Raw genomic sequence first — 13,732 nt, forward strand, 5'->3', positions numbered from 1 at the left:
CAGCACATGCCTTTTTCTCAATAGGAAAGCATTACCACATAAAAATGCATTTGAGTGAACATTTTACTTACCTGTTAAAAAATGCTATTACGCAAAGTACTTACCCAATTATGAAGTTCTTGGTGTTAAATATAAAATACTTTATATTTTTCTAAATTGATCTCGAGTTTCTTCTTGAGTGTGTGTCTCATTTATTGACTTTGTGTGTTCAACAAATGCATTAACACTGCTCTCTGATAAGTCTAAACTGCTTGCCCACACTACCACAAATTAGAGCATTTGGGATTATTAATTTGAACCCTTTAAGCCAGTAAGGTGGTCTGGAGTTTCTACATAGTATACCTCATTTTGGCATACTACATGAAAAGCCAGCTCCCTACGCTGTATCTGTCCTCTTTCTCTCATTTGGTATAAGCTGTTCACAAACAAACATCTTTTCTCTATTTTTCTTCCTTCATGTCTCTCTGTCTCTTTCTCTTCTCCTTATCTGTCTCTCCGTCTATTTCTCTCTGTATCTGTTTTTCTCTCTCTGTCTCAATCTGTATCTGTTTCTTTCACTGCCTCTTTCTTTGCCTCTCTCTGTCTTCTCTCTCTTGATCTTTCTTTCTCTCTTCCTCCCTCTCCTTCTCCCTGTTCCCTCATGGTCTTGTGGATCCTATCTCCTTGCATCAGTATATTTTCAAAAAATCAATTTCTCTATTCTTCAGATCCCTGGAAGCATTGTGAGGCTTCAGAAGTAATTAATTCTGGCCTGATCCCTAGTGGAACTGCTACAGTTCTAAATCAATGCAGGCCCATGTGCGGGTGCGGGGGCCGAAGGAGCAAGGGAAGCCAGGAGACAGTGATGAGAAACTGCACACTGCAATCCATCTGAGGGGGATGATTTATTAAGCCAAGGTGTTCGCACAAAAGAGATGATGCTGTTTGTCCTTCTGTAAATTCAATTGATGATGAGATTTGAGTTATTGGCCTGTGTTGGAAAATAGCCCTTTCTGCAGGGTCACCCCAAACTTTTTGCCTTCCTCCTCCACTTTTTCTCACCTTGTTTATGTTGGCCTTAGGAGTCTGAGCACTTTACAACTGCTAATCAGTGCTAAAGTGCATGTGCTCTCTCCTCTAAACATGGCAATATTAGCTTATACCTAATTGACATATTTGATGTAATTGTATGTCCCTGGTACAGTGCACTGCATGTGCCTAGGGCCTGTAGATTAAATGCTACTAGTGGGCCTTTAACACTGATGGTGCCTCCCACTTAAGTAGCACCTCAGGCCTGCCATTGCAGAGCCTGCGTGTGTAGTTAAACTGCCATTTCAACCTGCCAAAATAGACCTTTTGCCAGGTCCAAACAGTTCCTTTTTTATACATATAGGTCACCCATAAGGTCAGCCCTGAACAACCCAGAAGATTGGGTGCATTATATTTAAAATGCAGGACATATCCTGGTAGTGAAAACCTCCCATCTTTGTTTTTCGCTACTCCGGAGGACTATCTCCCACAGTATAACATTGGGATTACCTTATTTCATTTTATGGGTGTAATTTCTAATTGGGAAGTGAAAAGATCTCCAAGTTTGGTGTCTCTGGAATCACAATTTAAAATCACAACTTATGGTGAAGTTGAATTTTAAATTGCAAACTCTGAAAATGCCACTTTTAGAAATTTGTCATTTTCTTACTTTAGCCATTTAGTGCCTGCTGTCTGTTTCTGCTCACATGTTTGGGGTGGGTGACAGCTGGGCTTTGTGTATTCCCCTTAGACAGCCACACATAATGGGAGCTTAGGTGTGACCTGATAGGCCATACTAGAAGGATAGGAGGGAGGAGCTAGGCACAGCCTCACTTACACCTGAACAGGCTGTGTCCTGTACATGCACAGAGGGCTGCATAACTTCCTGTAGAGAGCCTGGAGCAAGGGCAGGAAGGACAGGGACTCTGTGCACTTCAAAGGATTGTCTTTGAGGTCTCACCCACTTCAAAGGAACAACTGGATATAAGTACTGGACCTGCGACATCCCCACCTCAGTACACCTCTGGGCCTGTGGATACTCTGCCAGGAAGAAGAACTGCTTTGCTGCTGAAAGGATTGCCACTCTGCTGCAGTGCCACTTTGAAGGGCTGCTGCCTTGTAATTCTGACCTGCTGTCTGCTGCCCTCTTGCCTGGAGAGGAAGAACTGGACCTGGAACCCATCTTGAACCCAGGACCACAGAGGGACTAAAAGGGCTAGTCTACTGGCCTCCTGATCTGAGCATCAGGAACATAACATGCTTCCCTCAGCTCCTGGACCCGTCTTCAACAATCTCCTGACCCCCAAGAAGCACATCTCAGGATGGATCTGGACCCTTGAAAGTGGTTTTTAAGCTCTTAGAGTCAAGCTTTTAGGCTCTACGCGAATGAGCCTGTTCGCTCCGGAACCACGCCGCTTGCAAAAAGGATCAGCGCGAGCCTCCTCAAGTTTGTCTCTTCACACAGCAAGCATCGTCTGCTGGCATACACTGTCATCACGAGGCTCTAGCCCGTCCATCCATAATGCCCAGCCTGCTTTTTGCGCCACGCCGACCATTGCCAGCGATATTCCTCTTGCTCTCAGCGAACCTCTTCCCCGCAAACTGGACTGTTGGCACAAAACTTGAGAAGATAAAACATTAGTGGGACTAACCTGGGACTGTATCTGACCCGTGCTTCATCGCGGTCGGCCTGAACTTTTGGATTTGGCCAAGTCCCATGTGACCATATATCCCCAGTTGGCACTTTATGCTTCTAAGCGCTATTTTACAGTTTATTCTTTAAAAATTCATATGTCTGGTGCTACTTATTGGATTTTTGGCACTTTGGTCTTATTTTATGTATAAAATTAAACTCTATTTATCAAACCGGGTTAAGCCTGACTGTTCTGTTCCTAGATACCAGAGGTTGAGCATAGGTTAGGGTGTGTGTGCCTTACCCTGGCTAGGATAGTGGTTACTGCTTGACCAGGGCTTATACCTCAGTCAACCATGAACACAATTTCTAACAGCCTGCAATATATCTATTGTGATACCCTTATACAAATAATAAAGTATTACTGTCCTGGAGCCAAAGCACCAAATGCACTTTATGTTTGGTACCCGTGCAAACATGCAGATTGTTTACAGATTATTGAGGTTTTGTCCAAAGTTGACTTTTGCTAAGTTGGTCTCCTGTCAATGCTAAAATAATAAAATCATCTCCATTTACTTCTGCCTTCCACTTCCCTTCATTTTCCTTCATCTCACCTTCTAGCTATTTTACTTGTCATACAGTATAGCAAAGAATCTCCTTTAAAAAGGAAGTGCAAAGTAAAAATGTACACACATCTTTCACACTGACAGTAGAGTTATGTTATATCAATCCTACAGCTACAGAGAGTGTAAGGAAATGCCTCTTCTCGCATGTACACCCCCCAATTTTGGACTGATCGTGCTGGTTCATTGACTCTGACAGTGTACTGGGGCCTGCTAATCAGATCTCACTGGCAGTGTACTAAAACATTACAAAGTATATGTTGAATTGGCTGTACCCAGTTGGAAAGGACTGGCTTACTTATAAGTCCCTAGTATATAGTGACCAGGGTACCGAGGGCATGTAAGTCTCCACCGAGGGCTGCAGCACTGTTTATGCCAACCTGTGTGTGACAATGTACAAAATGCCTCCCACCCTACCATTGCAGATTGGAAGGGCAGTGGAAACACTGCTAATTTGACTTTGCCTTTTAAACTAACGGCAAATCCCCACCTTCCTCAACTTCCGTCAACAATATATGTAAGTCTCCCCTAGGGAAGGCCTATAGAGCCCTAAGGCAGGGAGCTGTATATTATTAAGTAGAACATATATTTTATATATGTCTTAAGGGCAACATTTCTAAATTGTAATTTTACTGTGGAAAGGCTCGAAGCCCCGTTGTCTAACACAGGGTTACCATCAGACCTCTCAACCTGGCTAACTTATGAATAGGACTACCTAGCTGGGTACTGTAAGGTATCAAATTAATTGTGGCATTAAACCCAACCTGATACCCAGGTCGAATTTAATTCCACTATTAAAGAAATGCAACTTTTAGAAAGTTGCTACTCTGTGAGCCAGCTGTCCAGGAGCCTCACGCGGGCACTGGCCAACAGACAGCATTCTGCCCCCTGGGGGGTAGTGTGAATGACTCCCAGGCTTAGGAACAATAGCAGCCTGCCACAGGGCGAGGTGTTATCTCCCCTTCGCAGGAAACCACTCAGGGTGTTAGGCCAAAAGGCGAAGCTGCCTTTGGTGGGCAGATGATGTTCACACTCCTCAGGGGCTGTTCTTTGTTCAGGTAGACAGGCTGGTGACAGGGACAGAGAAGGAAACCCAGTGCCCAAACTGGTTATCCCATTGATGTGTGGCCCTCTGGTAGCCACACCTCAAGAGTGGACTGCCAAGCTCCTGATATCCGAGGAAGGGTCCAGACATTTTTAGATGGGACAGTATAGTGCTCTTTGGGATTGTTAGATGTCACACATAGCCAGAAAGTCATCTCCAAGAGGGAGATAACCTCTCATTGGCTAGTGACTCTAACATCCCGCCAGGGCACTTTCTGGGAATAAATATGGCGCCCCTGGCACCCCCCACCTCTTATCACATCAGAAGTGGAACAAGGGCCAAGGAAGGGCTGACCTGCTGCCCTCTGGGCTGCACATAGAGAGGCTGCACCATTTGCTGGACTGCACCTGCTGCACCTTGGGCTAGCGCAGAGAGGACTGTGCCTGTGGCTCCTGGCTCTGGGAAAACATCATGCCCCAGACCAAGGAGCCATTCAGAGGCTATTAAACTGTGATCAGCCAGCAGTCAATGAGGGCCGCAGGCCAGTCAGAGGTGTACTGTGCCCGTTTTCAGATAATTTAAAAGTACACATCTAAGGGTTGCCCTAGTGAGCCCATAATCCCTGGGCAAAATATAAGTAAACAGAAGTATGGTACATTGTAGGAAAAGATCGTACGTTCTTTATGTACGCAATGAATACTTAAAATAGTCATTGTTATATACGTTTGATTTCAAAATACATTGTTTATTTTCTCATTAGCTGTTTATCAGTCTTCACTCTTGGTACTGGCACCTGGAGTGTCTTTAAACTTAACATTTAAACAAACAAATAAACGCAATTTAATAGGCAGTTTACATAGGAGGTAGCCCTTTAGGTGGTATCACATTGAGGACAATCCTGTCCTCTATTACTTTTAAAATGTACACATATTGTTTTTTGGTAGTTTTAAGGTTTGATGGCTCCTCCAAATATGATGTTGACACGTTTCGGCCCTTGTAACTGTGGGCCTCCTCAGAACATTGGAAGAAAAGAATGCCTTGGTGCCAATGGCATGGAATTATATTGTAGGGGTATCCAGGGATGGAATTTGCTTGAACAAGAGCGGAGAATCAGGTGGCGAAAGTATTGGTCCACTATGCCTGAAGTCGAACAGCTGTCAGGGAGATAAGCTTGTTGAGTGTGCCGCGTGGGGCAATCTGGTCGCACTGGGGGCGGTAGCCTACCACTAGTCGGTGCGATGGAGTCCTCCATCCACTAGAGCCGGGGGCTGAGTCACCGGCGATATGCAGAATGCATCGCAAACATTGTACTGCCTAACCGTGTTGTTTGGTAGCAAACAGTTCTAGTTGCTACCTATATGTTAATGTAAGAAAAAGCTTGCCAATTATGTCCACTTTTCTTTTTGTGTTTATTTGTATGTTTAAATGTTAATTTTAAAGACACACTCCAAGTGCCAGTACCAAGAGTGAAGACTACTACACAGCTAATAGCGAAATAAACAATGTATTTTGAAATCAAACGTATACAACAGTGATTAATTTAAGTATTCATTGTGTAAATAACAAATGCATGATCTTTTCCCACAATATTCCACACTTTTGTTTACTCAGATAACTCAAATGGGCTGTTACTGGACCCCAGGGCATGGGTTATACGTAGAGTTCAGTATGTAGTGAGGAGAGTCACCTTCTCACAAAACGAGGGCGCGCAGTAAACAATGAAATTGTCAAGTTTCTTCATCAATTTATTAATTTCATAGATTGAGTTTCAAGAAAGTTTATCCAATATAATGTGGTTGAAATGTAATTTCCACATTTCTTTATACATAATGAAAATTATTCTTCATGAGCACATTAGACATCCACCCAATGCATTTCGGGTCAATCACATCTGACCCTTCTTCAGGGGTTTCGACCAGATTGTTGACTTCTCAAACCACACATGGGTGTCAGATGCAACCATGAAGACCTCCGTCAAGTTGTCCTCCGAGTTATCCAAACTCACTCCTGTTTGTGCTTTGACCACTGACGTCCCTGAACTCCGGTTTATGCCCGTCTTCCGTTTCTCATTTATTCTTTGAACAAAGACCCGTGCTCACTACGCCACTGGAGTCAAGCTATCCTGGCTGATGACGGCTGATAGCCAGAAACCGGTCCTAGGATGCTTGATTCCGGTCCAGGGAAGACATGGCTTGGCAGTTCGGGCTGGACTGTTCCCATGAGGCACAGGGTCAAGACTGATTTGCATATGGCCATGTCTAAACTGGGGTGGTGTAGTGGGCAAAAGAACAATGGATTTAACCCAGATCTCTTGACTGGGGGAGAATGTCTGCATTGTCAGCATTCCGTCCATCATTTGTTTGTTGTAACGCATTTCGCCCTAAGTGGGATGGGTATTCCCAGACGTGGGACCCGTGCTCACTACGCCACTGGAGTCAAGCTATCCTGGCTGATGACGGCTGATAGCCAGAAACCGGTCCTAGGATGCTTGATTCCGGTCCAGGGAAGACATGGCTTGGCAGTTCGGGCTGGACTGTTCCCATGAGGCACAGGGTCAAGACTGATTTGCATATGGCCATGTCTAAACTGGGGTGGTGTAGTGGGCAAAAGAACGATGGATTTAACCCAGATCTCTTGACTGGGGGAGAATGTCTGCATTGTCAGCATTCCATCCATCATTTGTTTGTTGTAACGCATTTCGCCCTAAGTGGGATGGGTATTCCCAGACGTGGGACCCGTGCTCACTACGCCACTGGAGTCAAGCTATCCTGGCTGATGACGGCTGATAGCCAGAAACCGGTCCTAGGATGCTTGATTCCGGTCCAGGGAAGACATGGCTTGGCAGTTCGGGCTGGACTGTTCCCATGAGGCACAGGGTCAAGACTGATTTGCATATGGCCATGTCTAAACTGGGGTGGTGTAGTGGGCAAAAGAACGATGGATTTAACCCAGATCTCTTGACTGGGGGAGAATGTCTGCATTGTCAGCATTCCGTCCATCATTTGTTTGTTGTAACGCATTTCGCCCTAAGTGGGATGGGTATTCCCAGACGTGGGACCCGTGCTCACTACGCCACTGGAGTCAAGCTATCCTGGCTGATGACGGCTGATAGCCAGAAACCGGTACTAGGATGCTTGATTCCGGTCCAGGGAAGACATGGCTTGGCAGTTCGGGCTGGACTGTTCCCATGAGGCACAGGGTCAAGACTGATTTGCATATGGCCATGTCTAAACTGGGGTGGTGTAGTGGGCAAAAGAACGATGGATTTAACCCAGATCTCTTGACTGGGGGAGAATGTCTGCATTGTCAGCATTCCGTCCATCATTTGTTTGTTGTAACGCATTTCGCCCTAAGTGGGATGGGTATTCCCAGACGTGGGACCCGTGCTCACTACGCCACTGGAGTCAAGCTATCCTGGCTGATGACGGCTGATAGCCAGAAACCGGTCCTAGGATGCTTGATTCCGGTCCAGGGAAGACATGGCTTGGCAGTTCGGGCTGGACTGTTCCCATGAGGCACAGGGTCAAGACTGATTTGCATATGGCCATGTCTAAACTGGGGTGGTGTAGTGGGCAAAAGAACGATGGATTTAACCCAGATCTCTTGACTGGGGGAGAATGTCTGCATTGTCAGCATTCCGTCCATCATTTGTTTGTTGTAACGCATTTCGCCCTAAGTGGGATGGGTATTCCCAGACGTGGGACCCGTGCTCACTACGCCACTGGAGTCAAGCTATCCTGGCTGATGACGGCTGATAGCCAGAAACCGGTCCTAGGATGCTTGATTCCGGTCCAGGGAAGACATGGCTTGGCAGTTCGGGCTGGACTGTTCCCATGAGGCACAGGGTCAAGACTGATTTGCATATGGCCATGTCTAAACTGGGGTGGTGTAGTGGGCAAAAGAACGATGGATTTAACCCAGATCTCTTGACTGGGGGAGAATGTCTGCATTGTCAGCATTCCGTCCATCATTTGTTTGTTGTAAAGCATACAGAGTACAGCATGCCTCCACAACCTTGTTATGTTGGCCATCGGAATGGCACAGCACATGTCACTGACAACAGCATACATGATATAATTTGGGAACAGAACAAAGGAAGGTTTAGAACTGAAAATCAAAGGAATTTAAATGTAACCTTTTGTTTAGAATTAAAGTATAGGAAGGTATATGCAAGAGAAAGCTAAATTGAAGCCATCTTTTAATTAAAAGATCATTAATCTCCCTCGTAACTCAGAAGGGCTGGCAAGAATGCACCAGCTATAAGGCAAAAACCTCCTCTCATTAACCTGCACAAGCGTGCCTACATACCATATACTAGGTATGCCAGTATATGTGTTAGCTTCAGCCTTCTTAAAACGGCTGAAACTAAATGCATGGATCTTAATCCTAGGGCGCTCAATGACCAGTATGATAACAATGACACTATGACTCGAGGACACAACATTCAGGATAGACAATTTGTTTCAAATCAACTCAACAGGACTACAAATCCCAGAATGCACTTAGGGAATAAATGAAAGCCTAGAACTAGAAAGGTCTGTCCTTGATAAAAGGAGTCATATGTTAACCCTCCTCAACAGCAAATCTTTGAAAGGCTCAAATATATATATGCCAACCCACATGACACTCGCATTTGTTTAGCCAAAAATTATATTTTAGCTTTCAACGTGTTTATGCTGCCTCGTCTCCAATGCAAATAATGCAAAGCTCTCACGGTTCAACCCTTGAGACACTTAACCAGTCCAGGTTTCTTCTTTGCATTTTTTGGACTTTTAGACATGTTTGTTCCATTATAAAATCGCAATTAGATTTAGCAGAATGCACTGAAAAACACCTAGCGTCAATGAGCTGTTCGATCATGAACACAGGAATCTTACAGCGGTTATCCAGTGAATGATGACAAGGGCCACTGCAATTATGCGATTGTACAGCCGCTGTGATTTTCGCATCACCTGCTGCATAATCTGCAGATCTCCCCCAAAAAACATGTTTCTAGCTCAAACGGTTCAAAAGTTACTAAAAACGCAGCAACACGTAGTTTATCACTACTGTTTATAAACTGTTGTTTATCACTACATTTGGGTGTTAAACTGGCACTAGAAAGGAGCAACTAATGCCCAAACCGTGTTAACAAGTTTAAAATTGACAAAATAATGAAGTCAAACTATCATAAAATATACAGTATAATATGCCTTTTCTTGGCGCATAATTTATTCAACCCTTTTGTGTGATTTGGCCCTCCACTGCCGCATAATTCCAGTGGCTGTGATGATGACACAGATGGCACATCTTAAATCCCAACTAGACCTCATCAGACAAAGCAGCATTCTGGAATTCCTATTCTTGGTGAGTGTTAGCGATGCAGGGCAGGGTCAAGAGAATTGTGCTTTTTTTGTATACTGAATTGTACTTTAAAAACTTTGTAATGGTAAAACACAATTCTCAACATTTTCATCTGTAAATCTCCGTTTTGTAGAGGTGGACAAGCTCTGGTTTGGCTCGAGATCCTCTTGGATGACCGCTCATGTTGCTTCTGCTTGACACTCTCATGCTACCCTTGTGCACAAAGTTGAAAACAAAGGGACATATTTACTTGGGGAGTTATTTTGCTCTTCCACCACGCAACGTGGTGCAAGCGTGACGCAAGCCCCAAAAGCTATTGATGAAGGCACACAAGTCCACCTTGCGTGGCTTTCTGTGGCTTCATTAATCTGGAGTAACGCAGTGCATCGCAAATCGCTGCATTGCGTTACTCTGCCCTGGGAAGGCGTTCCATGGGCATTGCCCATGGATTTTGTCACATATCCAGATTTATCATCACTGCTCCATAAAGACACCCCTTCTCAGGGGAGGCATAATGAGGACAAATATCTTTATTTTTCCTTGTTACGTCCTCTTTCTATGTGTGCTGCATTCTACAGCACACAGAAAAAGTGGAATAGCCCTCTCAGGATTGTTTTTGTGCACGAAGGTGCCCCGTTCCTGAACAAAAACAATCCTGCGTGCAACGCAGGCACCATTGCACCATGGTGCAAGAGTGCCTGCGTTGGTGCTAGGCAGCTAAAAAGGTGCCAGAACAAGGACGAAGTAGGAATGTGCTGTATTCTCTTAAATACAGGGCATTTCTGCCCTTTCCTGTCATGCAGCAAGATGACTTGCTGCACTGCATGCAGTTGTGGCTCCTGCAGGTAAGCGCGGTGGAGCGGGCAGAGTCGACAGATGACAGAATAGGGAAAATTAATTAAATAAATGAATCCTATTCCGGTGTCTAACCCCCCCACCCCCCTCTGCCCCACTGCCCCTCCACATTTACCTGCAGGAGACGCAACTGACTGTGTGACTTTGCCATAAATAAGTCCCAAAGCATTAACACTGGAGATAAAAAGAGAGACAAATTCCCAGTTTCTCCACTTAATCAAACTGAGACAATTTCACTAATTCCCTTTTTTTTCATTACATCTCAATGAACCTATAATGTGGCTTAATGATGTCAAAGTTAACTCGTGTTCAAGAAATGACCTTTCTTAATTTATAAGACGCGTTATCATATTTTATGTGATGTTTGTTGGATATTTTACATTGCAAATATTTGTTTCAGCTCGGCAATCTGGACTCTTAGAAACAACCCAGACCCTCGTCTGTCACTGGTAATATTTTGGCTCGTCCACCTCTACCTTTCAGGTAATACAGAACTTTTACTTGAGTTTCTCTTCTTGGTCTCTTCCCTTCGCTTTCTTGACCCAGAAGTTTGCTTAGCATATTAACAATTTAGGACTACAAGTTTCGCAATGCATGGATAAATTAACCAATTAAAATGAAGAACCCAGGCGATCTTTTGGCGTTTACAGCTTAAACCCAACGTTTTCATGTTTGCCATGTATGACAATGATAGGTAGTCATCAGTCAGAAAAGAGCACGTTAGATACAAACAGTTAGCTTTTGTTTTAGCTTGCTTTGTTTGCAGTTAATTAAACACGCAGAAAGACAAATCTGGCTACTTTAAAATAGAATCGCGTGTTTCAATCGCCTTTCCAACATGGCCGCCATTTTTCATTGCACTGACCTGCACTTCCGTCACAGTCCTATTTCTAGGTCACGCAAGAGTGTGTTTCGCTTACACTACAGAAGAGAGCGTCCTATCGTGACATCATTGACAATATTTGCATACCCACGATGCTCCGCGTTTTCAATAGAATAAAGGACAATGTTGTTGAAAAGACTTCTTAAAGTGTGAATATTTCAGTAGACTTCGAGGACTAAATACGAAACTAGCTATAGAGAAACTCTTGGTTGAAACGTCTACTTAAAAGTCGTCCTTACTTTAAAGTATTCTAAAATGTGGACTTTATATATGAACTGCGGTTATGTTAGGGTTGTGCTCGCTTCGGCAGCACATATACTAAAATTGGAACGATACAGAGAAGATTAGCATGGCCCCTGCGCAAGGATGACACGCAAATTCGTGAAGCGTTCCATATTTTGTCTTCACCAATTAAAAAGTTCACAAACTTTAATGTATTTATCAATTGTTTTCTTGTCTGTTTTCTACCAGCGAAAAGGCGTAAAACACCGGCTCTACAATTTAATGCGCGCTTTGCAATGGTCGTTAAAATGTGTTAAATGAAGCACGCAATAAGCATCTCTTACGTAAATTAAAAGTAATTTTTGTTTTTCGATAAACTGAATCTTTCAGTTCATTAGGCCTAGTGTCTTCGATGGTGCATGTTTTATTTAATGTGTCTGTGTTCGCAGTTCTCGATGCTTGTCATGCTTGGCTGCTGCAGAGCTACAGCTAGGAGTGGGATTGAACCTCCGATGTGAAGGATTGTGCATACCTGGTATGTGTTTGCGCCTTGCTTGGGCCACGCTATGCAGCTGTGCTTTTGGTACCTTCTCTTATGCAGTTCTATATAACGTGGACTTTACCCAAACATGCTAGAAAGCTTTACAATAGCAGCACTGTACTGTTATATAAGGCACATGAATTACATACATACACGAGGCTACTGTTGTTTGCACCCTCCTTGGGCCGAGCCATGGACTTGTGCTCTGGGCACGTTCACTTATGCAGTTTTATACAGCGTAAATAATACGCTTTACAATAGCAGTAGAGCGTTACATAAGGCACATGAATTACAAACGTATCTGAGGCTACAGTTGTTTGCACCTTCCTTGGGCCACGTCATTGAGCTGTGCTTTGAATACGTTCACTTATGCAGTTTTATACAGCGTGTACATTACCCAAATGTGTTAGGACGCTTTACAACAGCACTATAGCGTTACATAAGGCCCATGAATTACATACATACACGAGGCTACTTTTGTTTGCACCCTCCTTGGGCCGCGCCATGGACATGTGATCTGGACACGTTCACTTATGCAGTTTTATACAGCGTAAATAATATGCTTTACAATAGCACTATAGCGTTACATAAGGCCCATGAGTTACAAACTTATCCGAGGCTACAGTTGTTTGCACCCTCCTTGGGCCAGGTCATTGAGCTGTGCTTTGAATACGTTCACTTATGCAGTTTTATACAGCGTGGACATTACCAAAATGTGTTAGACAGTGGTCGAAGTGGGGGAAAAAAAGTAGGGTAACTGTGGGCGGAGAATCAGAGGGTGGGAATAACCCAAGGATTGGCTCAGTGGGCGGAGCCAGAGGTGTGGCCAGAATGCGCAAACACCCCAATTTTTAGTATTTGTTTGGCATTTCACTGCCTAGTTTAATCAACCAATGGATACACATGATTATATAAGGTTGTAATGAGTTATTGACATTAAAATACATTCACAAAGTGGGATATGCTTCTAATCACAGAATGTCCCAAATACGATAAAATGTGGAAGCACAAGCCATTTGTCTCCGAGCCATGGAGTTTGTCATCAGCACTTCTCCCTTTTTCCACAACAGCAGTTCAAAAATGAATGGCAAAATATCCTAGTTTGCAAATGTTTTCTATATAATTATGGCTCTGCCATATTTGCCTCCTAATGCAAGATCTGTTGCATGATCTGACCATTTAAACTAATAAATTGTTTATAGCTCAAAGGTATCAAAAGTTAATAAAAAATGTGAATTGTTTTCCTGTGAGTGGATGGCTTATTGCAAAGGTTGAATGATCACCTTTCTCTCTGTTGCATTTGTATGTTACACTGGTACTAATAAGGCAAACTATTTCCAACGACTGTTAGCATGTGTACACATGTCAAAATAATAAAATATCAGAAAATATACTGCATTATGCTGCAGCCTTTTTTTATGCATAATTTAGTCAACACCGCAGCATAATTTTATCCTCCTTTGCTGCATATTTAATTCCAGTGGCCCCACAGCAAGCAGCACATGGTAAAAGTGCTTGTGAATGAAGCAGAGAGACTGTGAAGTTTACGAACTTAGTTTGGTGTGCGCGCAAATTCTGC

The 13,732-nt window shown here is 43.7% G+C and overlaps 1 non-coding gene across 1 annotated transcript; it reads left to right on the forward strand.

Annotated features, from left to right (window-relative positions):
• Window positions 1-11,684: 11,684 nt before the first annotated feature.
• Window positions 11,685-11,791, forward strand: LOC146830429 (U6 spliceosomal RNA). The gene has a single exon (XR_014961628.1). It is a non-coding gene; the product is annotated as a U6 spliceosomal RNA (small nuclear RNA).
• Window positions 11,792-13,732: the final 1,941 nt, after the last annotated feature.

The sequence above is a fragment of the Triturus cristatus genome, chromosome 5_1 (genome assembly GCF_964204655.1).
Source record: "Triturus cristatus chromosome 5_1, aTriCri1.1, whole genome shotgun sequence".
In the NCBI taxonomy this organism is placed as follows: Eukaryota; Metazoa; Chordata; class Amphibia; order Caudata; family Salamandridae; genus Triturus; species Triturus cristatus.